Below are 27,064 nucleotides of genomic sequence, written 5' to 3' on the forward strand. Positions count from 1 at the left end.
CTCGATTAGGCTTTAGTCGGGCAAATATATACACATATTTTACAAAGCAAGAACGCGAGAAGGTTTAAGGCCGTTGGTAAGTGAAAGAATAAATATTGTCGTTGGAAGCTCCCGTCGCAAACGTCTGGTTCATTTCCTAATGGTTTACACGTACGAGAAAGAAAAACAAACAAACAAACGCGGACAGTCGGGAAGAAATTGGGCATGGAATGTGCGCATACCTAACGAGTTACTCGTGCATAAAAAGAATAAACGAAGCACAAGCGAGAAAAGGGAATAAGTAAACGGAACCCAGAACGTGGAGCCCGAAGAAGCCTAGCGATCTCTAGAGGAGTGTGCGCGAATCATTAACACGGTTGAAGATAGAAACGACGTAAAGTCATTTTCACTGCCCAGCTTGCCTCGTGCCTGTCGTTCTACCGATAAATACGGTTTCATCGTCCTACCGTAAGGTGTCTCTGACGCTAGCCAACGTTCGAAGCTATATCTTGCGGGGGAAAAATAGCGTAGCTTGCACTGGAGGCGCAATGCAAAAGAGACAGCGGAGCTGATGGGCACCTAGCTAGTCCTCGCTTTTGGGCTAGGCTAAGCACTACCAAGTCATCCCCAGCATTTTCCAGAATTTGTATTTGGACTTCCATAGCTTCTTCTGATAGTGCGCCGCCGCGCTCACGCTTACACAGCTGATGCCTCAAGGTCAGCGCATGCGCAGATCTAGTCGCTATCTCGGCGCATGCGCAGATCTCGGCGCCTTGGCGGAAACCGGTTGCGCGCAGTGTCTCTGAGCTGCTGCCGACGCCGCCCGCGTTTCCCCGGCGTGGACCCGGGAAACGCGATCGCTGTCGGCGCATGCGCAGTACACAGGCGGTAGGTTGCGCCAGGTGTTCTAGCAGCTGCGGCGTCGCTGGTTGCCATGGCTACGGCGCGGCTGGCTTTCTGTACACCATACTTTTTATGGCTAGCTTAAACAGCTTCGCTTCTAGCCACTGTAGCTTCGCTGTCAAAAAAGACACAGCGCATGCGCTTATGGAAGATCACTCTACTGACATCGCTATTTTTACTGAGTCGTGGCTATCTTCCGAAGTTAAAATTGTTGAGCCAGCTCCCGAAAATGATTTGTACGCTGTTCATAGACTTAATAAGGCGGGTACCCGGGCTGGCGGTACCCTCGCTCTTGTGAAAGTGCACTTGGCTTGATTTCCAGTTGCAATAAACAGTCGTCATGCAATTGTGTGTGTAAACATATCCCTTGCTTCACGATCAGTTTAGCTTGCTTCGGTTCATGCGTGCGCCACACTGAGACAGTTCTTTCATTGATAAGAGAGAGAAATAAGGTGGGAAAGGCAAGGAGGTTAACAGGAAGAGATTCCGGTTTGCTACCCTGCACTGTGGGAAGGATTAGGGGAAATGAACTTTTATACAGTGCTGTTACAGACTTGTACTCACGGCTTCCTAAAGCAAATTTGTTATTATGCGGGGGGTTTCAACTCTGCGGACAATTATTGGTCTGCTCTTAATGGAACGTGGTCGCCACTCGAAATAGTTCTTAGATGCCATTCTTACGTTGAACCTCTGCGGATAAATCACGGTGCCAACTCGTGGTTCTAGTACTCTCAGCCTTGTTCTCTGGCTCCAAATCGTGATATCATTCGTAAAACTGCAGTTCATGCAAGAGGTCAGCGATCACAACCTGCTTCCATTCGATGCTCCCATCAGGATTCCCAACCGCCAAAATCCGACGCCGTTTAAACTCGATGCCCGTCGCGGTGGCTTAGCGGCTATGGTGTTAACTGCGTTGCTATAAGCACGAGTTCGTGGGATGAAATCCCGGCTGCGGCGGCCGCATTTCGATGGGGGCGAAATCCAAGAACGCCCGTGTCCCGTGCATTGGGAGCACTTTGAAGAACCCCAGGTCCTCCCTCCTAAGCCTTTCCAGTATAAGAGCTTGAATACATCTAAGCATGCAGTGAATATCATTGGATAGATTGTGTCTCCTTGCCTGACCCCTTTCTTGATAGGTAACTTTCTACTTTTCTTGTGGAGAACCATACATATATATATATATATATATATATATATATATATATATATATACAGGGTGTTTCAGTGAACTTTGAAAAATTCTTAGGAGTTGCCTGTGCCAGATAGCACAATTATAGTTCATGAGCTGGTCTACTTTAAGATGCGCACATTACTTGCGCAAGCAATTGAAATGCAAAATCAAGTAATTAACAGAAGTTCACTAATTAAGTTTTTAACTAATTACCTGGTGGCCCATATTGCAATTTACAAATTGTAGCCGTGGAGTTCGCAAGGCGGATCCACTTGGAACGCATTCTCGGGATGACACCAGTTTCGAGATATTAATTCCCGAACTTTGTGGCGAAATGCATTGGCGTTCCAGTTCGGTTCTTAACAAAACGTCGCTTTTTGCATTGAAGCACAAAATTAACTATAACGCCAATGCATTTCTCCGCAAAGTTTGGGAATTATCTCGAAACTGGTGTCAACCCGAGAATTCGTTCCAAGTGGATCTGCCTTGCGAACTCCACGGCTACAATTTGTAAATTGCAACATGGGCCATCAGATAATTAGTTAAAAACTTAATTAGTATTTTTTGTTAATTAGTCGATTATGCATTTCAATTTTTGTGCAAGTAATGTCCGCCTCTTCGAGTAGACAAGCTCATTAACTAGAATTGGGCTATCTGCCACAGGCAACCATAAATAAATTGTGAAAGTGTTCGTTGAAACACCCTGTATATTTATTTATTTATTTATTTATTTATTTATTTACTTATTTATTTATTGATTTATTTATTTATGTATTTATTTATTTATTTATTTATTTATTTATTTATTTATTTACCAAATACTGCAGGCCCTTTAGTGGGCCCAAGCAGGAGGGGCATAAGAATACAATACTGCCCAATGAGAATTGCATCGCAATGACAGCAAAAAACAAAAACAAAAACATGAGCACTTAAGAAGTCAGTATATATATATATATATATATATATATATATATATATATATATATATATATATATATATATATATATTCGCTTGTCTAAGGGGCGGCACGTGTGTCGAGTGAGCTCCTGAACAGCAATTTGCAGTGCGGTGGACCCAGTTTAAATCGTGTATTCGGGACCATAAAGCGGTGCGACGTAATGCCTAATGCACTTTTCTCGCATTTACCGCTGAATCGCCACTGAACTCTTGAATTCGGCTTCCGTTCGAATGCGACCGCCGCAGTCAGGAATCGAACCGCTGACCTCGTCCTCAGCTGCAGAAAGACATATCGCTCGGCTCAGCGACCATGACAGGTCGAGGCTCCGCGCTCTGCGGCGAGGTGTTCATTTGCGAATGTACTTCCACTCAGGTGCCGCGATTCGTCTTGAGAAGAGCAGGGAGGGAACAATGTAGAACGAACGAACGAACGAAAGAAAGAAAGAGAAAGTGAAAGGATGGAAGAAAAGGAAAATAGGAAGAAGAGAGGTACACTCTTGTGAAAATCTCATCTTTGCTCCAGCTAGCTTCCAACCTCCCATCATTCTTCTTCCCTCCTTGGACAGCGGGGAACTCGAGTTCCTGCTTCAAGATCACGCTCACCGTGTGAGCACGCCCGGCGAGGCTAGCGAGGGACAAAGAAAGGGGGAGAGGGAGATTAAAAAATATATGTATAGCAATCTGAATCATAAATGAGGGAGGGACCGGTAAGATAGCGGGGAACCCCAGAACGAGCGAGTTGAACGAGCGAGCGAGGGGAGGTGGTGGTCTCGAGGCTCCAAAATTATAGCCTCATTTGCGAGCGAGATTGCGGACTCAAGCGCGAAGGTTCTGGCCCCCGGGGCGTTGATGTGCGAGGCGTGGGCGCCTTTGGCTAGTTGGACCTGTCTTTTCATTCTTGCCTCGCGAACTTGCAACTTTTGTTTCTTGATTTACAGTTTAGGAAAGGGAAAGTACACGTACAACCAACGGGGAAAGAAGGAAACTAGGATACCGTTAGAATAGGGAATCTAGGGAGGGAGTAGGGAGTGACCAAGATAAAATGAGGTCTGCGGCAAGCGCGAAGGAGGTCAGGTGTAGCAGTCGAGTCTCGTTAGGGTCAAGGGCAAAAACGTCTCGCAGTTTTCGGCTGGATGTTATAAGGCAGGAGGAGTCTCCTCATGCCTTTTGCATGAACCGGCTCGCTCGGGCGGCGAAGGAAGCGAGGCGGCCTGGCGGGATTGAATGAGACCGGAGGCAATCTGGGTCTTCCACGTGGTGCTTCCCTTTCGGGAGCGCGCGCGCGCGCGGGAACATCGGGACCGAAATGAAGTGGCAGGCTTTTCAAATATAGAGCGCCCCGCGAGCGCTTCGGTCGAGGCGAGATAGCATTCGGTGTGGTAGCGGAGTTTTAGCGAAGTTTTGATGAGTTGCGAATTCCGTTGTTTTCCGTTCGTCCGTCCGTCCGTCTGTCCCTGTCCTTCTGTCTGTTCCTGTCTGTCCCTGTCTGTTCGTGTCTGTTCGTGTCTGTCTTTGTCTGTCTGTCTGTCTGTCTGTCCGTGTCTGTTCGTGTCTGTCTGTCCGTGTCTGTCTGTCTGTGCATGTTATATGAGGAAAGGGGTACCGTCAATTTCTAAACTGTGTCTTGGGATAGCTGGCTCCAATGGCAAGCTACCTTACCGTTAATAAACAACAGCAAGAAATTACAGCACGGATACCACGGCGCCGGGAAGCGAAGCGTATATTGTGCCTGCCAATTTCAATCACATCGATTCTACTTTCAGACCTAACGAAAAATAGCCATAAACTCCGTTGCCATTAATTACGTTAAGAGCGCGGCGGCTACAGCTTTGATTGTCGATACGTTTATCCCTGTAACCGTTACCGTGGTTAGTGTGTATCGATTAGTTCTTCCGTCCCTATCGGCGTAGCAGAGCTCTTTGCACAGCGCTCCGCTGCATAGGAATTGCGGCTTGGAGGCCGCAATGGCCCTTACGTTTGTCACATTCCGAGTACGGATTTTCACGAGTCTGGAAAGTATAGTAACTTCTACTGTTCCTTTCTTTTATTTTTATTCCTTTTTTTTTCATTTGCAGGCAGCGTACGAGAGAATACATTCTCTGCGGGGTTTAAAGTTTGACTCAAAGTCACTACATATTACCTTTAACTGCAGGGTTGTTATAAACTCGCGTTGATTTTTCCATTTTTATTTAATCCAAACTAAAGGTTCCCTCTAGCTTTTGCCATTTTTTGTTCTCTCCAACATCGCGGTATTTGGTAAGTTCAGAGTTCTCTCGAGCGCAGAAAAAAAAAAAAAAAGTCGTTTCCGGGGATCGCTCCTGGCCGGAATTCACTGCACTGGGATCGCGCTATTTCTGGGCTGCTGGAATGCCAGTTCATTCCGGGCGGACACTGCCGGGCCCCTCCAAGCTGCGATGCCTTTTTTGTGAAGTGCTGGGCAAGGTACTGCTGCTAGACAAATATCAAGACAATGATATATATCGTTCAATGTAGAAATAACTCGCTGTTGGTCATGGCCGGCCATTTGCTCGTAGACAACATAAAATGTGAGTGCCGATAGATGCAGGAATATAATTGGAGTAAGCAGAAAAATAGGAGCAGCGTACGCTTTTAGTGAGTGAGTGAGTGAGTGAGTGAGTGAGTGAGTGAGTGAGTGAGTGAGTGAGTGAGTGAGTGAGTGAGTGAGTGAGTGAGTGAGTGAGTGAGTGAGTGAGTGAGTGAGTGAGTGAGTGAGTGAGTGAGTGAGTGAGTGAGAATCTTCGTGCGTTGTGTAAGCGTACGGCAGCTATGTGAACTGGCCCCCCTTGCACAAAAAAATATCTTGCTTGTTTATTGAAGGCCTGCGCACCTTAGTGTAAAGTGTATAGGCTTACTATACTCGATAGAATACCCGTGGAAGGTCTGCTCACAATTGTGAACAAGCATTTTTACTCACATGAATCGAAACTCAAATGACATAGTTTTAGCTTTCCTTATATGCTTTCAGTGTGTTTTGAAAGCATTCTGAAAGCATGCTTTCAGAATGCATGCTGAAAGGCCTTTAATTCAGTCAAACATTATGGATTTCCAGGTTGCAGCCACAAGTGGCTTATGAAAATACATTCAGAAAGCACGAACAGTAATAATCTACCCGTTCAGACTTCTGTGCGCGTTCATGGTTGCCGCTACGGGAAAATAACACCGTACCGGTCACGTGTTCGCGGCTTAGACAAACAGATGGACTTGTAAATTGATATGGATATTTTAGAGGAGCAAAGCGCCTGCCGTGCTTCTTGAAATGATATTAGAATAAAATTATCATCGATTCCTGCCTTGGGCGGAAGGTCAGTTCTGTACTTCTGATAAAATTGTAGTTGTGAGTTAAAGTTCAACGTTATTGAACTTCGGATAGAGCTTATTCACATTCTTCGCAGAACTTGTACAAATGTCATCCGTTCCTCTTTGACTTTATATGCAGTAGTAGCTATCAGGAGTACAATTAATGAAATGAAATATATTATTCGTGTCCGGTGCGGTGGCTACATGAAACACATTTTGCATTTTTGTATTTGTAGCATCACTCGGTACTTTTTTTTTTCTCTCCGACTATATCTTCTTGAGGGTAGGGCAACTCAAACGTCTAATAATTACCACGAGTACACTGTATGACCATGTCTATTGGCATCCTACAACCAGTCTGTATAGTGTCAGGCCAGTACGCTTATTCTCTATAGCTTACGTGTAGACGTATAAGGGAGGAAACAATCAAAATAGGCAACGCCGTCTATGCAAAACGCATTTAGACAGTGTTTTTCTAGGTTATTTATAAAGAGACTAAGATGAATAATAAGTTAAGCGGCATAAGTAACTTACGCTTATACAGTAGCTAGACGGCCACCTTAACATAACGAGGAGACATCGTAAGCTTAAATAAAAAAGAAAAAAAAAGGCCCACAGTGGTAGGCAGAAACCACCCTGAAGCTTGTGCACGGGCCCGCCATGGTGTCGTAGATTTTTACAGTATCTGTTCGAGTATATACAAAGCTGTATTATGGATGAGGAAAGATTAGATTGCATTGTTTAGCTCCTTTTTTTCTAGATCAGTAACTATAGAATTTTGAACCAGTATACCTTACCTCTGTAATCTGGTTGAGTGTTGGGCTTTAGTCTCAATTTCAACTCATCTTTGGGCGCCCATCTCCACGATATAAAATTGCATTTCACAATTTCACAATAAAGCCGCGAAGCGGCTTACGCTGTGACTGTGCTGCATGTGCCGCGCAGGCCTGTGACTTTTTTCCTCTGGCCACCTATTTTCGTTTATGGTGTACCCTGTTGCGAAAAAAATATTGATTGATTGCTCGCTTGGTAGCTGACTTGCTTGCTTGCTTGATTGATTATTGATGGATTGATGGATGGGTCGATCGTAACAGGAGAAGGCCAGAGAGTCTTTCGAATAGCGAAACTGACTTTGGCAATGAAATCAGGTCAACGTTTCTTTGAATATGCTGGTATTTTGCAACGAATATTGATTCTGCTGCGTCGTGAGTGCCTCATTCTTGTATGTGAAAATTGTGTACCCCAGACATTCGCGCACTTTGATACGCAACGAGAACTTTTCGATAAAGACTTTCACTATTAGTGCTGTTATATATTCAACTGTCTTACTTAGATATCCAACACGGTTGGATTAGGTATCCAACAAGTAAGATAGCTTAATATATAACAGCACTAATAGTGAAAGTCTCTATCGAAAAGTTCTCGTTGCAGATGGCAGAAATTAGTCTTCCTCTGTTTTTATATCCTTCATTATTAACCACGTGAAAAGGGGGTAGCCGTCGCCAGGAAACAGCGCGACAACTTCTCTGTTTCTTTTCATCTAAAAAAAAAAAAAGTTTGGCAAGACCTGCACGGTAGAGACCGCCTACGACTCACATGCGTGCTATATATTTATATGCAGCCGTGTTGCAAAGCCACTCACGTGCTCCATCGTTGCATTGCAGGTGGCGCTCACATCGCCAGCGGCGGTGCCGGCCATTTCGATTCGTGAGGAAGGCCCCACAAGCACTTCTGGTAAGCGTGTGCTTCGAAAAAAAAATGGGGGAGGGGGGAGTTGTCCCCCCCCCCCCCATCCGTCGATCGTGGGAAGTTAGCGTTTACGGCGTGCCGCTCAGACGATCCAGCCGTAATGGCTGCCGCTGCAGACAGGAAGGACCCTTGGGGCGCGTTTAATGGACCGAGCTTGTGAATCCCCTTTGGTAATGAACTATATATATATACTAGCGCTTCCCTGTACGGTTTGTAGACGTACGGCGGCGCAGGTACTTTGCGACTCGACATCGTCAATTTGTTACGCCTCAATTGCCAATTCGACTCGACTGCGCGGCGCAGTGATCATTCTACCGCACTGACACCTGTTCCGCATTAGCTCGTATTCGTTTAACAGAGTTTGAAAGCAAAATAGCTTTCTGGGCCTTTTCTTCTCAGTTATTATTTTTTTTGTGTATACTGGCTGCAATTGCTACAGGCTTTTTTTTTTTTTTTTTTACTTGCAAGTAAGTGGTCGCTCGCAAGATGAGCAGCGTTCCTCGCAAAACACCACTGAACGTGCCTACAAACACGCCGGCAGAATTATCTCCAGCCCAATAAAGAGCTTTTCCACTCTCTCGCTCAAAGATTCGCCTAAACCAATTTCTAGAACACGTAAGATCCGCATATTTTGTTTTATTATAATTTTTTTCTTGCTTTTGTATATTTTTTGTTCATTTCACGTCAATTCAGACACCCCCATATATGAAAGTAGCAAGCCCTCATCTTCAGCTTTCTTTACATCCATTTCTCTCTCACTCTCTTGTCTCGTCTGCGCTTTTGCCTCTTCAGGGTTGCAACACCGCTAAAATGTGTTCCGAATATCCCGCATTGCAGACGCCGCTGAAACAACTAACGTATGCAGATGTGAGGAAGCAACTGGGCCGGACCTCGCTCGCGAACGCTACTGCCACGAGAGCGAACGCAATCCATGCAGAAGCTTGCATTGTATTTCCCGTCTAGCGTTCCCGAAATCCTGGTTGGAGTCTAACTGCTGTTCGTCTGCAGTTATTGTCGCAGACGACGGATGTTCGTCTGCAACGTTTTTCTTTTGCATAGTCACGCGATGGTCGTGGGCGAACGCGATGAAAGGAACAGTCAAAGTGGAATTTCAATGCATGCATGCAAGCAACTTCGTGCCGCTTAGTGGCAGCAAATTTGCATCTAAATGCCGGTAATTTTATATGCGCAAAACTTTGCATCGTCTACGCAGTTCGCGGCGGGGCCCGATGAGTCGCTATTGAAAACGATGGGACGCGAGGTAATGCTAATGGAGTGGCCCCGCTTTGACAGCGGGAAGCGTGGACATTTTTTTGTATGTATTCTTTGCTTTATAGAATAGCGAATGTGCTTTTCCAAAAAAGTTTGCTTTGCCTTGAAATCATCGTCTCTTTAAATCCGCGCACTGTCGTGGAATATGAAGTCATGGCTGGTTCAATCCGAATACAATCTTGACGATGACGTCACTGAAGAGGGACTTCGATTTGGGCGAGCTGGTTCATAGTTAGTTGGGGAATTAATGCAGCGAAGAGAATACTGGAGCAAAGAAAACACGGAACACAACAGTAGACGAGCGCTGTCACTGAGCCGTCGGGGTGGGGAGACGGTATTCTTCATATTTAGTCGCACAGACTACTCGTTATGTCGTCTGGTATTTCAAAACTTTCTATACGGCAATTTCTTCGAAACGAGAACGGTCGAACGCCTCTACAACGAAATGACCTGTATAACGAAGTATATTGTATGTTGTGGCTGAATACCTTTCTATTATGTGTATTGTGAAAACCTAATACAGCGAAGACCACTACAACTAATTTGCCTAACTAATACAAAGATTTTCACGGGGATTTTACTCCTGTTCGTCATACACAAGAATTCGTTATATGCGGGTTCGCTATATCCGGGTTCGACTGTATAGCGCCTGTCGACACCACAACAATGACTATGCGGGAGGGTCCGGGCACCGGAGTAGCTACGGTGTCAATGACATCAGGGTCAACTGACGTATACAACGAAGGATTTTGGAGCTCCCAAGCGCTTCACTCTAAAGCAGTTTGACTGTATACAAGGTTTCCTTATCCGAGGTCATTGCTTTGTGAATAGCACTAAACGAAAGGTAAGCGATTAATTTCACTGCGAACGGAGGGTTTCGATCAGCGGTCATCGGAAGTTTGCAGGTCGTGTGTGGTTCGCAGGTGCCGTTTTTCTGCCTTGTTGCAAGGCCGCTGCTGTGTCCTAAAGCGCTTACGACAGGCATTCTCAAGTCATGACCGGCAACTTCTTGTTATCCTTGAAAAGAAAAAAAAATAAGTACAATCATTGCATTCTGCCTGCGCTAATTGTGGAACTTGAGGATAACAGAGATGGTTGAAAAGAAGCTGAGGACTGCGCAAAGAGTGAATGAACAAAATTACACGGGCAGAACGTGATTAACCAGGATGATATCGTATATATGGATTGGAGATCAGACGGGGGTCGCCGGCATTCTTGTTGATATTAAGCGAAAGAAACAGAGTTGGGGCAGGAAATGCAATACGTATAGAGCAGAGATAGCCAGTGGCCTATTGGAGTAACATAATGGTTGCCAAGGCAAGGAAAACGTAGTCGAGGATGGCAGGTGAAAATCAACTTGACGAGCTGGAAATGACGCGTGAGATGACGCAAGATAAGGGTGATTGTTAAGTCGCTGGGAGTGGCCTTGGTCCCGTGTAGTACATTTAAATTAGGTGGTTGATGAGGATTAAAACTTCGAAAAGGGAACGCCATTTCACTCTACAGGGCTTTGTGTTTTTTTTTTCTTTTTTTTTTTTCAGAGATGCAGGCGGAGTACCGCTACGTACTTAAGCCGCGAGAGACGGCGGCCGATCATACGCAGCGATAAAATCGGGCAATCGCTGAATACGGGGATATGGAGTGGGTGGGTTTGAGTTATGACTTATTTCATTCGAGTTTCAGCAGAGATTTCCGTTGGCCGTTTTAATTGTAGAGCATCATGATGGTGGCCTGCATACAGTGCTATCATTAGTGGCGCATGTTGCAGAATGATTTTCGACGTATAGCTCGCCGCCACTAATACACGTACTTCTTTTTCTTTCTGTTTTTCTTTCTGGGGTTTTACGTACCGAAACCAGTTCTGATTATGAGCCACGCCGTAGTGGAGGGCTCCGGATTAATTTTGACCACCTGGGATTCTTTAACCGTGCACTACAACGCAAGCACACGGGTATTCATGTACCACACTCTCCTGTCTATGGCGCGTATCCAGCGTTCATAAAGACGTATGTTTATTTCCAGTAGTAGTAATAATAAATAAAGCTGACCTAGTCCGCTTACAGTGTACAGTGCGGAGTGCTGAATTTCATTCAAAAGTAAAATTCCTTTCGTAGATTTATTTTCTTGTCTTGTTCTATGCTTTGCCTTTTTCTTCTTTTTTTGCTTATTTCCATTGCAACCATCGTACGTATACCCTCTCCAGAGGGACGTCGCGTCATATAAAGAGATGTCGACACTTCGTTTAATGCTTCATACCTCTGTCGCGCTAAAGCTTTACGCCCAATAAGGAAGTACTACTATTACAATTACAACCATGCAGACTTCACACCGCGTAAAAGTTCGACATCTAGGCACGTATACATAGCCTGCGCACAACACACCGGATAATACGGTAGTCTTGTTCTGTCCCTTCCAAGCGCACCGCACGCTCGGTATAGTGCTCAGACCACCTAGGTAGCACACGGCCTGTTCACTCCAATCCGTGACGTCACGCTACTTGGCCCGAAATTTCCATTGCTCAAGCCTGGCGTGACGAAAGCGGTGACGTCGAAATCATCCGCTGCTTACTCGGGAGCATCCCCATTAGATTCTATGGCAGTCAGACCAGGTAGCGTGACGTCATGGATCGGAGTGAACAGGCCTTGGCTCAGCGCAGATTGTTCGAGACACGAGGCTACGTAAAGGCATGTCTGGAAGGAAGTTCGCATGAAAAATGAAAGGCGTAACGTTAAGACATCGAGACACGGTCGTGTGGACTATAGAGAAGAAAAAACGGATGCAGCGCAGTGGCGTAGCCGGAACTTGTTTTCGGGGGCCACGTGCCCGATATATGATCGTCGTAAACTGTTACAGACACGCTTTTGGGAAACTTAACTGGAACGTACGCCAATTTATTTCGTATAGCTAACTTCAAATGTCGCAAATCTAGGGAATGGCACAAGTCTTTGCATATCTGCTAAGCAGACGTGAGTTCACTACTGGTTTGCTGGAATGTAGCATTGGAACACGTGCCCCTAAATTAGCAATGAAAACGTTAATTACAATATCGCATGGTATTGCGGAAATTAATGGTGAAAGTTTTCTTGCTGCTAATGTCCGCCTAGTTTTTTCTAAGTGTTCCGCGTACGGGAAAAATAAATATAAGAAAAAAATCATCTGGTAGTTTGTCTTGCAAATACACAGAAGCACTTCGTGAATTAGGTGAAATCCTTGACACATCTGCCGCCTTACCTTGGTCAAATTGGGGGGCAAGGAACTGCGCTCTTGTAGAATGCGGTGAGAATTTGATACGGAAAAATTGTTAATTTGCATATGCATTGTCCGCAGAAAATTGCGCGTCCGCAGAAAAACACAGGAGTGCGCCTACCGCAGATGCGAACACGTACTTCCACGCTCGAAAAACTGCAGTTGAGTATGTGTGCACTTCTGTCAACCCTTGGAAACATATTCAAAAAAAAAAAAAAAAGAAAGAAAATCTTTTCCTCAATGCGTATACTTTATGCACGCTCCATTTGCATTCTATCCAATTGTCACGTTGCGTGGTTCGCGTTTGAATTGTGCCTCCTCGAAACGATTCAGTCGTCTTTCTCGAAATTTCCTATTTTGCCCTTCGCTGAGATTTGCACCACCACTGCTGTGTAGACACGCTCATATGCACATAAGCAATCACAAAAACTGACAATCAAACTCTGATTACCATCTCTTCATTCATTCATTTTTTTTTGTTGGTGGCTTCGTGGTTCGCATTTACATTTTAAAACCTAATTTGTATGCGTTGAATCAGCGCCGAATATGTTGTCGTTACCCGCGTTACCCGACAAGGCCGTGCAGTGTTCTTGTTTATTCGAACATAGTAGAGAGTTTTAGATAAGCGGTCGCGAGATGTGGCCAAGAGTTGGGGGACGCAAACGCCATTATGGGCCTTTCGCGCTCTTTTGTGCTCCGCTTTGGGTTCTTTTGTATTTGTATTGCGGTTAGCGCCTCCCAACGCTTAGGCGCGGCTTGCGTCCCCTTATCTAAAACTCTCTAATGACTTGAAATCGGGCTTCTTCTTACTATGCACGAACTTCTGACACGAAACAGCGATGTTTTCGGTATAGCAGCAGTGCTTCCGCATACAGCCGCTGGATTTGATTCTAGATGTAGTCTTGCTCACTCAGTAATTCTATTGATTATATTTTACTATGTGAACTTTTGCTGTTGAAGGAGCTGTCGCGTGCAAAAGCGTTCGGTTTGTTCCTTGTACAGATTGTAACACTTTATTACTGTATGTTAGCGCATTTCGTACCCTATATTATTTGTGCATTTATTCACATATGTATTCTAACTATTGTGTAAGTTATCTTTGATTGCACTCTCCCCCCTTGCACAATACCTGTAGGGGCCTTAAGGCATCTTTAAATAAATTAATTAATTAATTAATTAATTAATTAATTAATTTTAGCCGAATGCGCTTCGCTAAATAAAGGCGCCGGTTACCAGAGTGCATGATGGAGATAGGTACGGTGGGAACATCTTTAAGCAGGCACTTGGAACGTTGGAGATGCCCGGCAAGGGAGAAGCGGCACAAATTTGTGTGGGACAAATTATCGTGGGACAAAGATACGCCCCAACGGGTGTGTTTTATTGTGTAGAAGGCCAAGCGCAGGATAGAATATTTGTTGTTATAGAGGCGAAAATAGAGGAGTTGTCGCCGTTTGCTGGCGACGACTGCTCCTTTCCACTTGGTTGTTAATATCAGATAACTAAAGACGATACCGAAGTACCTCCACGCACTTGTACCAAGTAACCACGTTATCGTGTTACATACGATAACAACAACTCCCCCCCCCCCCCCCCTTCTGCATTGAAAGAAAGATGTAGCGTCGTGCTTTCATGTGCCATGTTGAAGCTACAGTTTCGGATTTTTATGTAATCCTGGGGTATTCGAAAAGTACTTTGCGGTTACTTTTCGTAGCCTGTGATGACACAGCGACTTATTTGAGTTTACTATAAAAAAACGTGAAATCTGACGGCGACAACATGACCAAACAACCTTTACACAGTACCACTTGCTTTATATCCGGGGCTTTATATCCGGGATGAATATTCGAGGAAACCACGTCTTAGTTAATTTTGAAAAGAACTTAAACCTAAGCGCATTACCATGCACAGGGCTTCTCCGGACGACATGCTTAGTGGAATACATCAACAGAAGCCATACAGGGCTTTGAGAGCGAGATGATAATTTATTTACAGAAAAGCAGCAAACAGAGCTTTTGCTACAGCAGGGCATTTACTCATTCTCGCATATTATGTTCGTTGCTAAAGCGACCTTAGCGAGGTTCGTGATCTGCAACTCCTTAGCATGTTCACTTAACTATGCTGTTGTAATCTGCTTACAATCCACTGCTAAGTGCCACGAACGTACCAGCCATGACAGAAAAAAAAAACAGAAAAAAAAAACGTTTTTTTATCTTATCGCAGTGCACATTCCGTTTCATCGTATATCTCGCACTTCCCTAATGGAAGTAAAAAGTCCATTAGCGAAGTTGCGGGAACACGTGACTCTCATACTCGCTCAAAGATCTCCGATAAGCTTAATTAGTAGTCAACTCAAACCTAACGTAACTTTTTTTTTACGAGCAGCGCGGAATAAAAGGTTGTCTGGCGCATTCCGCCTGCGGCTGCAATCGTACCTAATTTACGGACGGGCGCAGTAAGCCGATTGCCAGGCAGAATGTATTGCGCGTCTTCGTTTCTCTAGTTTCGGTGGAGCGCCATCGGTGTTGCCGTACACTTCGTACTTCTGTATTCTAACACGCTATCATCGTTTCTCGAACCGCTACGAGTCCGTCTGATGAACTAAGTGCAGCGTAGCGATAGGTACGGGTCACGTCAGCCAATGAGAACAGAGAACCAGGAGGAAGCGTTTATACAATGCAAACTAATTTACAGCCGTAAAAGTGAATAAGGGTGTAATTCTGTCTATAACTCGCGCCTTCACACCCAACAAGCGTGCAAGGGTGTGAGTTGTATATTGACTTAAACCCTTATATACTTTCCAAGATTGTAACTTACTTTACCGTAGTTACTTTCAGATTATAGCGCAAATGAGTACACACGCGAAGAAGACGCGACACAGGCGGACGAGTGCTGCTACCAAGTGTTTATTACAAGCGACACACCCTCCGATTTATAAAGTGAACCACGCACAAGTGTCACGCCCCCTTCCTCATGCGAAGGTGATCATAACAAATCTAAAAAAGTGAACAATGCTTCTATCTGTATCAGTGAACAGAATTCAAGAAGTCCAGTTCGGCGTTGTGCAAAAGGATAGAGAGAGAGAGAGAGAGAGAGATGGTGAGAAAGGCGGTGAGGTAATAACAAGGAGACATGATGAAATTTGATCGGAGACAAAATACCGGGCGAAGTGTAGTAGAGCCAACCAACGAAACTGGGAGGAAAGTGAACACCAAGCCGCCCAAGAAGTAGTAATTCAAGCAACCTTAACAGTAATTGAGTCGCGCCAATGCCGAAGTTAGCTTGCGAAACGCTGCTTGTTCTCAAACACAACCGTATGAGTCACTCTAGTATATTTTGTCAGTTTGTGCAAACGCTTATTCACTGCGAGGAAAATGTAAACCACGAAACCTGCCTTTATAATCTGGTCAGCCCGCAGCAACAGCTTTTTTACCCAATATGTCTCAAGCGCAGTAGCAAAAGAGCGACAAGGCAATTTTATACGTTACATTTTACAGTATTGCGCTCGTGAGAGTACAGCTAGCAGTACAGCTATGCAGTGAACACTAGGAAACGTGCAGCAGATTGGGGCCCTTTCCGCGATCACGCCGCCAGGCGGCATCGCACGCTGCAGGAGTGCCCAGAATAAGTCGTTAACTAGGAAGAGCGTGCGCTTCGGCACGGCGAGCGCGTATGCAAGTTTGACTAGGAGATGTGAACCAAATAGGTTCTAAAGCTTTAACTTAAACATGTTCATTGTGCACATCCTCTTCGTAGTTAACTCTACGGTTCACATAACTGATCGATACTTCGCGGGTTTGTCGAGTTGCACGTGTTTGCATCGATTTTGGGGTTGTTAGGGTAAAGTGTTTCGACGGAGAACTTTTTTATCGCGACGCTCAGGGCGCATTCATTCCGTCGGCGCCGCCGTCGTTGTCGCGCCATCCCTAGGATGGCGCATGCGCAGTTCGCGCCCAGACTGCTCGACGGTCTCCAGAGACGCGGAGTGCGTTTAGCTGCAAAAGCAACGAGAACGAAGCGGGCGCTCCATCAACGCTATGTACTACATACGCTCAGTGGCGTCGATGGCGGAGCCCCGGGGGCATGCGTTCCGGGGACGTCATTCTGCGACGATCACTTTCGGCGATAGTATCGCCTCGGCCGTACAGGCCGGCGCGCAGATTGGCCGGCTGAGCGAAAATCGATTGAGCTGATTGGCTGGTTGAGCACTACGTCACGCGAAGGCGATCGTATATCGCCGAAAGTGATCGTCGCAGAATTACGTACCCTGCGTTCCGTTGTCAGCATAAGCGCTGCGCGCATCCACACCATAAGCGCTCACTATATATAGCGTTACCTGCTGAACTGCTGCGTGTATCCTCTGGACAGAGCAGTGAACGTCAAAGCAACGTTAATATTTCACTGGTCGCTGAATAACGCCGACGGTTTCCCGTCGGTGCCGTCTCGTGCGTAGTATACACTAGGTGCAACGCCACTGCATGGCGGCTCTCCTCACCTGGAAAGCGTTGTGAGACGCCCGGTGAGGCGCTGTTCCTACTGCATGCCCAGCAGGAGGAGTTTCGCATTCTGCGTTGTTCCAAGATGTTCATGCCGCGTACATTTAAAATACCGTCCGAGGAGTTGGCCCTACACCAGCTATCGCTGTCAATGATTCGCCCCCGTTAGGGCGACACTGTTATTATTATTATTTGTTTTGAAAACATACATACACTTCTCAGGAAAGGGAAAGCGAGGAGCAGGCTGGCAACTGCCACCGGAAGGGGCACAACGCCTGCCTACTCTTCAGAAAGGAGGAGACAGAAACATAGAAATGGAAGACAGGATGAAGGAGAGGAAAGAGGAAAAAGAAGGAGAAATATGACAAATCTCAAATAATTAAGCGAAACGCACGCAGTGCAGGTCTCGCACGGTAGGGCCGGTCGCTGCAGGTCACGTACGCTACTAAAGAATGTTAGGACAGGGCGAAACTACCAAACTTTTCTTCAACCACGTGGCGAGGGTAAATTAGAGAATGAGGAGGTGACCCGACGACGACGTCATCGTCAAGTAGGAGGCTCCTTATCCCTCAGCTCCATCCTTTCACCACCTTGACTTCACACCATTCCCTCAGCTTCTCCTCATCCCTTTGACGTCATTCTCCGCCCATCGCCGCTTCTGTCACCATCATCGGAGTCACGGAAAGGCTCCATGGACTCAACAAACCCATTGTTTTGCTCATTGAGCTACAAAAGTGTGCTCAATTAATGAATGTTTTGCCCTTGCTACTGGATTGTTGGTCACCTCGGAAAATCCGGTGTCCGGCGTTATCATCCGATGGTACCAAAACCCACGTGACCAAGTGATGACGTCACGTTACCGGCGCTGGCCCTGCAGCGGCTCGCACTGCGAAATGCCACGGTGCTCAGCCACGGCGTCGGACGGACGCCGTGGCCCAAACCCAAAATTGGATTAAGGTGGATTAAAGTGGATTAAGGTTGGTACAAATTAGTGCAAGGTGTATTCAGGTGGAGTTTTAATTTAAGGTGATAACTTCGACAAGTCCTCATGCTTTCGCATTCAAATCACGTAAGGATACTTGAGTGACTGACAGCTCTTGCGCATGCGCCTCACTTTCATAAGACCCATGATGATGCTGTGCTCTTCATAGTTTCGCTCACTGAGCTTTAAAGGTGCGTTCGTTTAATTTTTTTTTTTTTGCCAACAATTTCAAGTATGACAGCAAACTCAGTAGCAAGCTTTCAAAGGATACCGCGGTCAATGGCAAAATGAACAAGCATAGGAAACTTTCGGCGAATCCTTAGCCCGAGTCAGGCGGCTGTGTCGAAGAGGTGGCGACTCGGGTCTCGGTTTGCAATAAGTACTGTCCTGACCAAGCTAGACACTGTCGGTTTGGGTAACGCCCTGCGTATCTGAGACAAGCGCAGCTGCGCCAGTGACAAAGTGGGCCTGCGGAGAAGGAAGGGAGACAGGGCCGAGAACTTTAGGTTTGACCAGGAACAAAACACTGAGACTCACACGAACAGGGAGAACAGAGACAGCTAGGAAGATTGCAATCACCATGCGCGGACGCGTAAATATTGATTCCTCTTGGCGAGATGCCCAAGCCAGTCAACCCCGCCCCCTGCTGCAGCCCACTCGCCCCCTCCCCTCACCTCTACGGCTGCCCTGGTCCCTTCCGGAAACTTCTACAGCGGACGGTCGTCATGGTTACGCGGATGCCACTGATGAAAGGCAGGGTAAATAAGCGAGAACGTAGAGGGGCAAACACAAGAGAGACGCACGAAACGAACGAAAACAGAAATATCGAAAACAAAGGACTCGATAAACGTCCCAGCATTTTTCCCATTTTCGGCGCGTCGGCCAGGATAGCGATACGGGATCCTGCCGCATCGTGTTTATATCTCTGGGGACGACGTCGGGGCCGCACGCGTTATTCGATGCGACACGCCCGAGCACACGAATGCAGTCCGCGTGACACTGGGAAAGGTAATAAATTTAATTAAAAGTTAGCCTCTAGTTCGAAAGTCTTTTTGTTTTGACTTTCCGGGGGGGGGGGGGGGGGTGAGGATAGTCCTTGCCTACGCGTTATGTCGCCCAGCACCTGTTGATCGCGAGCTCGGAGAAGTGTACTGTGGGTGTACCGGTAGTTCAAAGGCAGCCTTCATGCAAACAACACCCGCATGTAGGCTCCGTAATAGTTCAAGTTCCCTAGTGATATGCGTTTTAATGCGACGCCTATGTAGGATCACTTCCCCGGGCTTTCTTCGTGTGTCCTGCGTTATGCAGGGTAGCCCGAATCGCATAGTGATACAAAAAACATTTGGTGTGCGATGGTGGGATCCGAACCAAAGTAGCCCAGGGCAGCAGCCAAATTCTTTACCCAGTTAGGCCACAGACGCATGCGTACCACGATAGAATAACAGAAGAACATCCGTCCAGAATAACAGAGTCCATCCGTCGTGCAAGGTATCAATTTTATATGTTTTCGCGCGTAGTCGCAGACGTCTCGTCGCATGGCAAGAATTTACAAGAGAGCGCCGATTTATCCCATTCTTCTCTAGTGGCAACTGGCGCTTTGAAACGCTATTTGATGTTGTATGGCCCCCGAGATCGGCCCGAGTCGGCGGCAAAACAGAGGCGCCCGCCGTGGCGTGTTGTGTGACGGCGTAATATTACTATACGCGGCAAAAGCGAGACACAAGTTTGAGACGAAGTTCATGCACAGTACACGCGTATTGCACTCGCGCCTGATGTGGACAGCCAGGTACAGTCACGGAAGTTACAATAACAGTTAAACTACAGTTGGCCGCGTGATCGAAATGCAATGATGATTTACTAGATTTCCTTTCAGATATCTGCAGATGCGTCATCAGGGCCATCAAACGACGCTTCAATGGAGGATTCCTGCAGACATGTCGGTATAGCAATAAACACGGAGGCTGACAAACTGCCTATGGAGAAGCACGTCATTCCGCTCCTGTCACAATACACTAGGGCTGATGTTAACATTGGAACAAAACACTTATGCAAGTTTGTAACACAAGTTTATCGATTTGACGCCAATTCTATGCGCAGTCTTCTGTATAGAGTTAGCCCCCGTCTACAGCTTCCGATCTCTGCTGGTGCTCGTCGTAACATGGACTTTCTCATTCATCGTATCAGGTTGGAGGCAGGTAGATTTTTGTGTCATTATGCATCGTTTAGCTAGGCCTTGTTGCGCGTGCAGCCATTCATGGGAGGACGTAGAAAACGTTCGGTGAAACTGTCGTAAGTTTGAGCTGCGCAAATATGTACATTGAAGGCAACGTTGATGGCCCTTGATTATCGTCCTTTCAGCGCAGAAAAAAGTTGGTTAGGCATGTGATAAGGCATCATTACAGCGATCAGCTCTGAAAGGCTTTAGTAGCCTTCTTTACTGAAAGCAACATTGCGTCCACGTGATAGCACTTTGCATGTTCCTTGCGCGTTATTGTTATGTCGCAGCATCCTGTGCGGGTTGTATACATTGATTTGCGTCATGTTTTCTTTTTTTACGTATATATTTACTATTGTTGATTAATCATGTTTACGAAATGCGCTTTGTTTAGCAGGTCTATCGGGACGCTGCTCCTTGATTAAATAAAAAAAAAAAAAAACACCACAAAGCCCAACGCGCCATTTATAATACGCTACAAGTTTAATACCTCGAAATGCCAACTTAAGCACGGGGAAAGAAAAAGGTAAAGCTATAAGCTCACACTATCGTTTTGACATGCTGTAGTAAAGCTTCAAATGCGTACAGTTCTGTAAACCAATTACTAATTATTTAATCAACTCATTACGTTTTAACTCGAGTGTCATTCAATATTTTCTGCAGAAATATATACTCTCCATGGCTAGAAATAAACACGAACAAATTGTTTCAAATATTCTTTGACGTAAAATTGCCTTATAGCGTCTTGTGGGGGTTATCAGCTATTCTCCGATAGTTTCCGGTCATTTTTTCAAAGTGTCCATTTTGTTTTCTTTTGGCGAGGGGAGGTAAGGAATTGCAAGGAAGGACAACGAAGTGCAAAATAGAGTTTCGAAACACTACTCGTTCTACTCGAATCGATTTAGCGGCTCTCTTTATTGTTTCCATCATAGAAGTGGGCTTGAGGGTAGCGCGATCGCCGCGTCCACGTACTGACCTTCGGCAGCCCGGAGGTTCAGGGGTGCTTGCGCGGGCACGTACAACTTTCATTCCTTGTTTACCGCGTATAGTTAAGACTGAACCACGGCCTCGTAAGTATAGTACGCTGTATACCGCTCGACTATGAGATAACACGCTACGAAGCGGCGCAGGCCATGAGCTGCATGCGAATGGGGTGGGAAGCACGTGATAGCGGCTGACTCGAAGGCCGAGAATAGAGGAAACGCGTGGCGCCACGGGTGGTGGGAGGGGGGGTCTCGTATAGTTAGCGTCAGTTAGCGTAATGCGAAGCCGGCCAGCTACCGACTGTCAAGAGACGTGCTCGTCGCCGTCTCCGGAGGCTATGGAGCCTCTGCCTCGGCGAACGCGGCTACAGCGACGTGCTCGCCGCTATCGCCCGCAGCGTTTGTATAATCCCCGTGAAGCGCGCATGCGTTGTTGGTGTGTGTGTGTGAGCTCGTGTACAGGAGAGGAGAAAGAGTGGGTGTTTGCTTACTTTGTTTGCGTATTATTTCAGTGATCGCATTCTCTGTTAACAAAAAAAGACTGAATTGGAAGTTGGTGCATGGATTCACGACTATGTAAACGCGAAAAAAAAAAAGTCGGAATAGGATTGAAACACAAAGGGGGGGAGCGTATACTAACTACTGAAAGGCTTCGCTTTAGAAACGGAGATTTTGAATAAAGTTTCTGTCGTAAGCCAAGTTTCCATTAACGTCATCAGAAATGTACGACCTTAACCTTGTTTCGTAATGTGCGTTTCTTTTCGTTTATTGCGATAAAGACTTGGCCTTAAGGCATAATTCTTGATGTGTATATTTGCATTATATGTGTTCTGTGAGGCTCGCAGACAACTACTGTGAAAACGCTGGCGTGAGCAAGCGCGGTGGAAGCAGCGAGCGAAGGGTCATGCGGTCTATCGCTTCAACGAAAACTCAGCGGCGAAAGCACAGCGCATACAAAGGTCAGAGCCGTGTGGAGATCGCTTTCAAGATACGGTGCGCGCGACAGCCCGCAGCAGCGCAAAGTACAAGAATGCAGTTTCTCGCAGAGCAGACGCCGCGCTGCCTTCCTGCTTTCGTCATTTCGCTTGGAAGATTCAGTCGCCAGTTCCCCTTGCGCCCGGTCGCAAGATACGCATTTGGTGCCGCAGCTAAACTTCGCCTCCCCTCCCTCCCTCCACGGTCTGTCGCACGACGGAAGACGTCGTGTTTGCTCTCCGTGAGAGCGCGCGTCCCTCGCGCGCGTTCACTGCTTTCACTCGCACATACAGCATACAGCGCGCGGCGACGATTTTATCGCCGTTGGACTTTATACGGAACCTCACGGCGACGACGACGGCGATGGCATAAATGCGCTTGGAGTGTCCATATAATTGCTATCGCAATAAAATCTGTGTTTGTAATAAAACCTTTCAGATTATAGTAAGTGCGCAGCCTTCTTTTAGCCCCTTAGATTCTCTTCGCCCTTTTATAGCCATGCATTATTACGGCTTTCTTATATACAGGGTCCCAGAATTGTCATATCACCATGTGGTTCGTACCCAATGTATTATATATGGGTTTCAACATATGGGTTTCAAAATGGGGTCCCCGTGTGTTCATTCGCGATTATTGGTCATGGGGCATGTATGTTTTCGGTATGGGGTATCGAAGCGCGTTTTGCCATTATGCGGTGTCGACAACTGTATAGCCCCGATGACGGCGTTGTCCCTCACTTGGCTCTCACACTGCGAAACCTCTCCCGGCTTGCCACTCGATACGGCGATACTCTAGAGAGAGTTGATTCGTGTCGTTGAAACTCTTCTTTCGTCACCTTCGTGCGGTCCAAAGAGGCAATTACACCGCGGGCACACTTTGCGCTGCCGGACGCCTTCGCAAGAGCTGTTGTGTCTTCGCCAGGTGTATAATACAGGTGCACGACCAGCGGCGGCTCGTTCATCTTCATGGCGATGTCTCCCCCGGAGTACTCCCGGGCCCGGACCGAGAGTTAAATGATTCAGGGGCGGTAAAAGGGGAGACCACGCGGCGCTAAGGCGACAACGACCTCTTGTACGCGGACTCGGTGTTGGCTAAACGGCACGCCTTGCGTCAGGAGGACAGGCGAAGGACGGGCGGCCGAACGAACGCAACCTCGTAAATGTTTACTTAAGGGCCGCGTTTCTCGAGCACCTCGCGTGCCGCGCGTCGCGTATGTATGGTTGGAGACAACGTGTGCTAAAAGCGCTGGCTACGAGTGCGAAAAAAAGAAAGAAAAAAAAATACAAGAAGAAACTGTTTTGCACCTATATGTTCACCGCACTAAGGTCTGGTTTGTTGTCCTGCACAGAGCAAACGAATATTCTTAAGAGGAAAATAAAAGAAACGGATGAGAAGCGTAAATGGGCACGCGACAATCTGAGACGGTACTCATCAATGTCACATCTTATTTCTAATTTTTTTTTCTTCCCCCTTTGGTCTGACTTTCTTCGCAGTTCACGAGTGACCTCTATGCTCAGGGACCCCGAACGGATGGATGTCGACAGCGTGTGCAGAAAAAATAATTTTTTCTGGTATATCTGCGATCGACCAGAACTTTCGCAACACTCTCTCGCTACGCCGTGATGAGCCGTCGTGTGAACGCCCATGGCGTGACTTCTTTCGTAGAAGTAGATAAAAAAAAAAGAAAGGGAGAAATAGATCGACATAAATGCAGGCGCTGTCGCTGGGACATTCACATCCGACAGCGTCCATATTTTAATTACGTCGCCGAGTTACGCAAGCCTCAATCACTGACACGAACGGAGGCGTCGTCCCGGTGAGTGAATCTGATCGAACCTTTGGGGAGAAAGTGGTGGCTTTCGTTTTTTTTTCTTCCTTTTTCTTTCTTTTTTATGCTGTGTAATTCAGTTGCGCAGTCTAAGTGGCTCCAATTGATGGTCTTCCCGCCACAAATCTGGCATTAGCCGACTCGCCGTTTCCTTAACGGCGCAATCAGTTAAGTTATATTGTTGGAAACAGGCTAAACGCGGAGATTCTGGTCCAGCTATTACTGCAAACAGTTACCAAGCATAAAAATATGTGCATTGCTTGCAACTTAACCCAAGCAGCTATTGCGAACAGGAAATGTCCCCCAACGCAACACCGATGCAATAGGTAGTACTAAATTAATCAAACATACGCATTTATTGTGATTCTAGCAGTTAGCAATTGAAAGGATTGTGCGTTCGGTGGTATTCGCATGAATGCACCACTTGTTTTGCATTCACCTCCAGCACCGCAATAGGAAATGGTGCGCAGATACCGGAAATACGCGTGCAAGTTAGCTTCCCCCCGCCGATGCACTCTAAACGACGTGGCGCCACATCGCGGCGTTTTTGGAAGGTATATCAAGCTTTGCCATAGAAGTTTCGTAACCGTAAAACAACAATGTATTAAAGGACTGTACCTGTGCGCGACATGCTGCTGTCCTTCGCCGTGTGTAACGAAGCTAGATAGATAGGTTGGTCATTTACGTATAATTTTTTTTTTAGTTTTGTTTTGGTGTTCGTCACCTAGTACCTGTCACGTGACACGATGAACGCGAGAAAGAAAGAGAGAAATAAATGAAGAAAGAAAGAAAAGAATGCACGCTGTACCTTTTAATTGAGTAAAGTCGGTAAACGCGTAGCATTTATCTCTGCACTACACGAATTCATGACCATACACTCAGTAACTGATTCCAATACTGCAGATGCCCCCCGTAGGTCGTTGGGTATGTCGATGTGGTAATTTATGTAATAACTTATTTCATTTATTCTTGTCAACTTTGTCTGGTGTGTGTCTTTTATATAATATCCGAAGGCATATAAGCGTAGAAAGAAACATACCCCACCGTAGACGTGTCAGGATATTGGAGAGCTCGCACTATAGGAACAAATAACTAAGAAGGGAGACGCCGAAGGCCCTTGATTTTGTCTGTGTTCCGGAAACATACACTCCGTGTTCCTTTCCACCGAAACAATGACACACGCGTGAAAGGTCTACGCGACTTCATTTGCGACAGTCAGGGAAATCCGTTAGGACAATCCTCGATCGTCAACGGCGTCGCCTGGACGGCACTGCACAGCAGCATTCGCTGCCGAGCGGCAACCCGTGCAAAGGACACGGGACGGGCAATGTTTGCACCCCGCGTCTGTATATACCTGCAACAAGCGCTCGCAGTGCACAGAAGCAACAAACAGAAGCGACCGACAGTTGGGCAAACACGAACCGCCAAAACCCTGGCAACGACAACGACTCGAAGTTGCGCAGTCGCGCGGATTGCTCGCTCCGCGATTATAACCTCGTCACATTAGGCGAACTGCGAGGTAACGCAGTAGCAGGCGAAACTGTGACGTAAACGAAACAGTTATATTTGCGACCGCCAGAGGCCATTGGCAACAGCATCCGTACTTATTGATGTTGCCCTGCGGCCCAGAGTGGATGGTTCTCGACGACCGCCCAATGCCGCACTGATTGAAGTGTACGGCTTGCGGATGTCTCTAGTGTCGGCCGACTATACAATGCCGGCCTTGCTGCAGATTGGTCGAAATAGCTTGAGCGAGAAAGCGTGACAAGCGTGGATGAGTCAGCAAGAAATTGATTGCCTTAACAAGAGTAAGCGAGGTGCGCGTGCGCGTGATGGGCTGATTGGTCGACCCCGAACCTCCACCAAATGTCACGCACGGAGAGAAACACAGATAAAAGATAGTATACGCAATGCATTTGCAAAAGAAAGCTACCCAGAGACCAAGACATAAGCCAGCTCGCGCCCAGAGTTCAGATGTCCCTCTTCGTCTTCCCTGTTGCCTGTCTTTTGCTCGGCCGGTCTTTCAAGCTTATTATATTGCAACACTATGTCGCGCATTCGCGGATGTTGACGACTCTATATGCCTTTCGTGCATGTAATCGTCAGTGCGGTCAGTTGATGCCCTGTAGCTGTCCTGCGCATGTCGTGTTTGTGTATTCGTCTTCCTTAGCTCTGGAACCACTTTTCGTAATACAGTCATCTGGAAGAACATATCTTTCGCATGATCTACTACATAGCTAGGTCATTGTGCTACATATGTACACAAGTGTGTGGTCGCTCGGACTGGCTTGTCATAGTAAACTCCGTGCTACGGCTGGCGTCTTTCTTTCCTCGCCCTAATTCAATTTATTCTTGGGACAAAGACCAGCCCCAGGCGTTGCCGGCAATTCACATTCGTTGGAAGCAATGGAAACAACTCGCTGGTTTGTGCAAGGAGGGTCCTGCTAGTGTGTGACAGCTCCTGGTCAACCTCCCCGTCTTTCCTTGTCTTCAGTCATGGTGGCACATTTGTGCACGCCACTTGTTTTTTTTTTCTTGTTTTTTACCATTGATGTCAATGAATGCTGCTTCTACATCAGTTATTCAAATTAAGTTTAATGTATCTGGGACAAGCAGAAACTACTACAGTTACAAGGGAGTAAATTGTGAGCACTCGGTTTTGTCTTTTAGTGCAGTCATATACAAATGAAACGCGAACAAGAAATTACAAGGTAGACCAAGCACGACCTCCCACCGCTACCTATCCCTTTGCCAGAGATGCATAGGCTCCGCTGACGAAATCCGGGACGTCAGAACTCATTCTAGTTAGCCCTAACTTGCTGGAATTTCAATTGCCCATGACTGTATCCCACTGGGCGGACCACACGGACCAGTGTTTCCGTGACAAAGCCGATTTTCTTCTTGGAAGGCAATGTAAGTTTAAATTGAGGAATGATGTACAAGCTTGAAGTTGCGAAATTTTCAGCTCACCCGTCAATGTCAGTTTGTGCTT

General features: G+C 46.5%; 1 protein-coding gene across 2 annotated transcripts in view; it reads left to right on the top strand.

The window, feature by feature from the left end:
* LOC119430971 (serine/arginine repetitive matrix protein 1) overlaps window positions 1-27,064 on the top strand; it is a 148,809-nt gene that overhangs the window by 62,775 nt on the left and 58,970 nt on the right. Inside the window, exon 2 of one of the 2 annotated variants that reach the window (XM_049657776.1) lies at window positions 7,994-8,063. The exons of the other annotated variant lie outside the window; for it this stretch is intronic. The gene's annotated coding sequence lies outside the window, so the exon portion shown is untranslated. The remainder of the gene's footprint in view (window positions 1-7,993; window positions 8,064-27,064) is intronic. 2 annotated transcript variants of the gene reach the window in all.

This window comes from Dermacentor silvarum, chromosome 10 (assembly GCF_013339745.2).
Source record: "Dermacentor silvarum isolate Dsil-2018 chromosome 10, BIME_Dsil_1.4, whole genome shotgun sequence".
NCBI lineage: Eukaryota > Metazoa > Arthropoda > Arachnida > Ixodida > Ixodidae > Dermacentor > Dermacentor silvarum.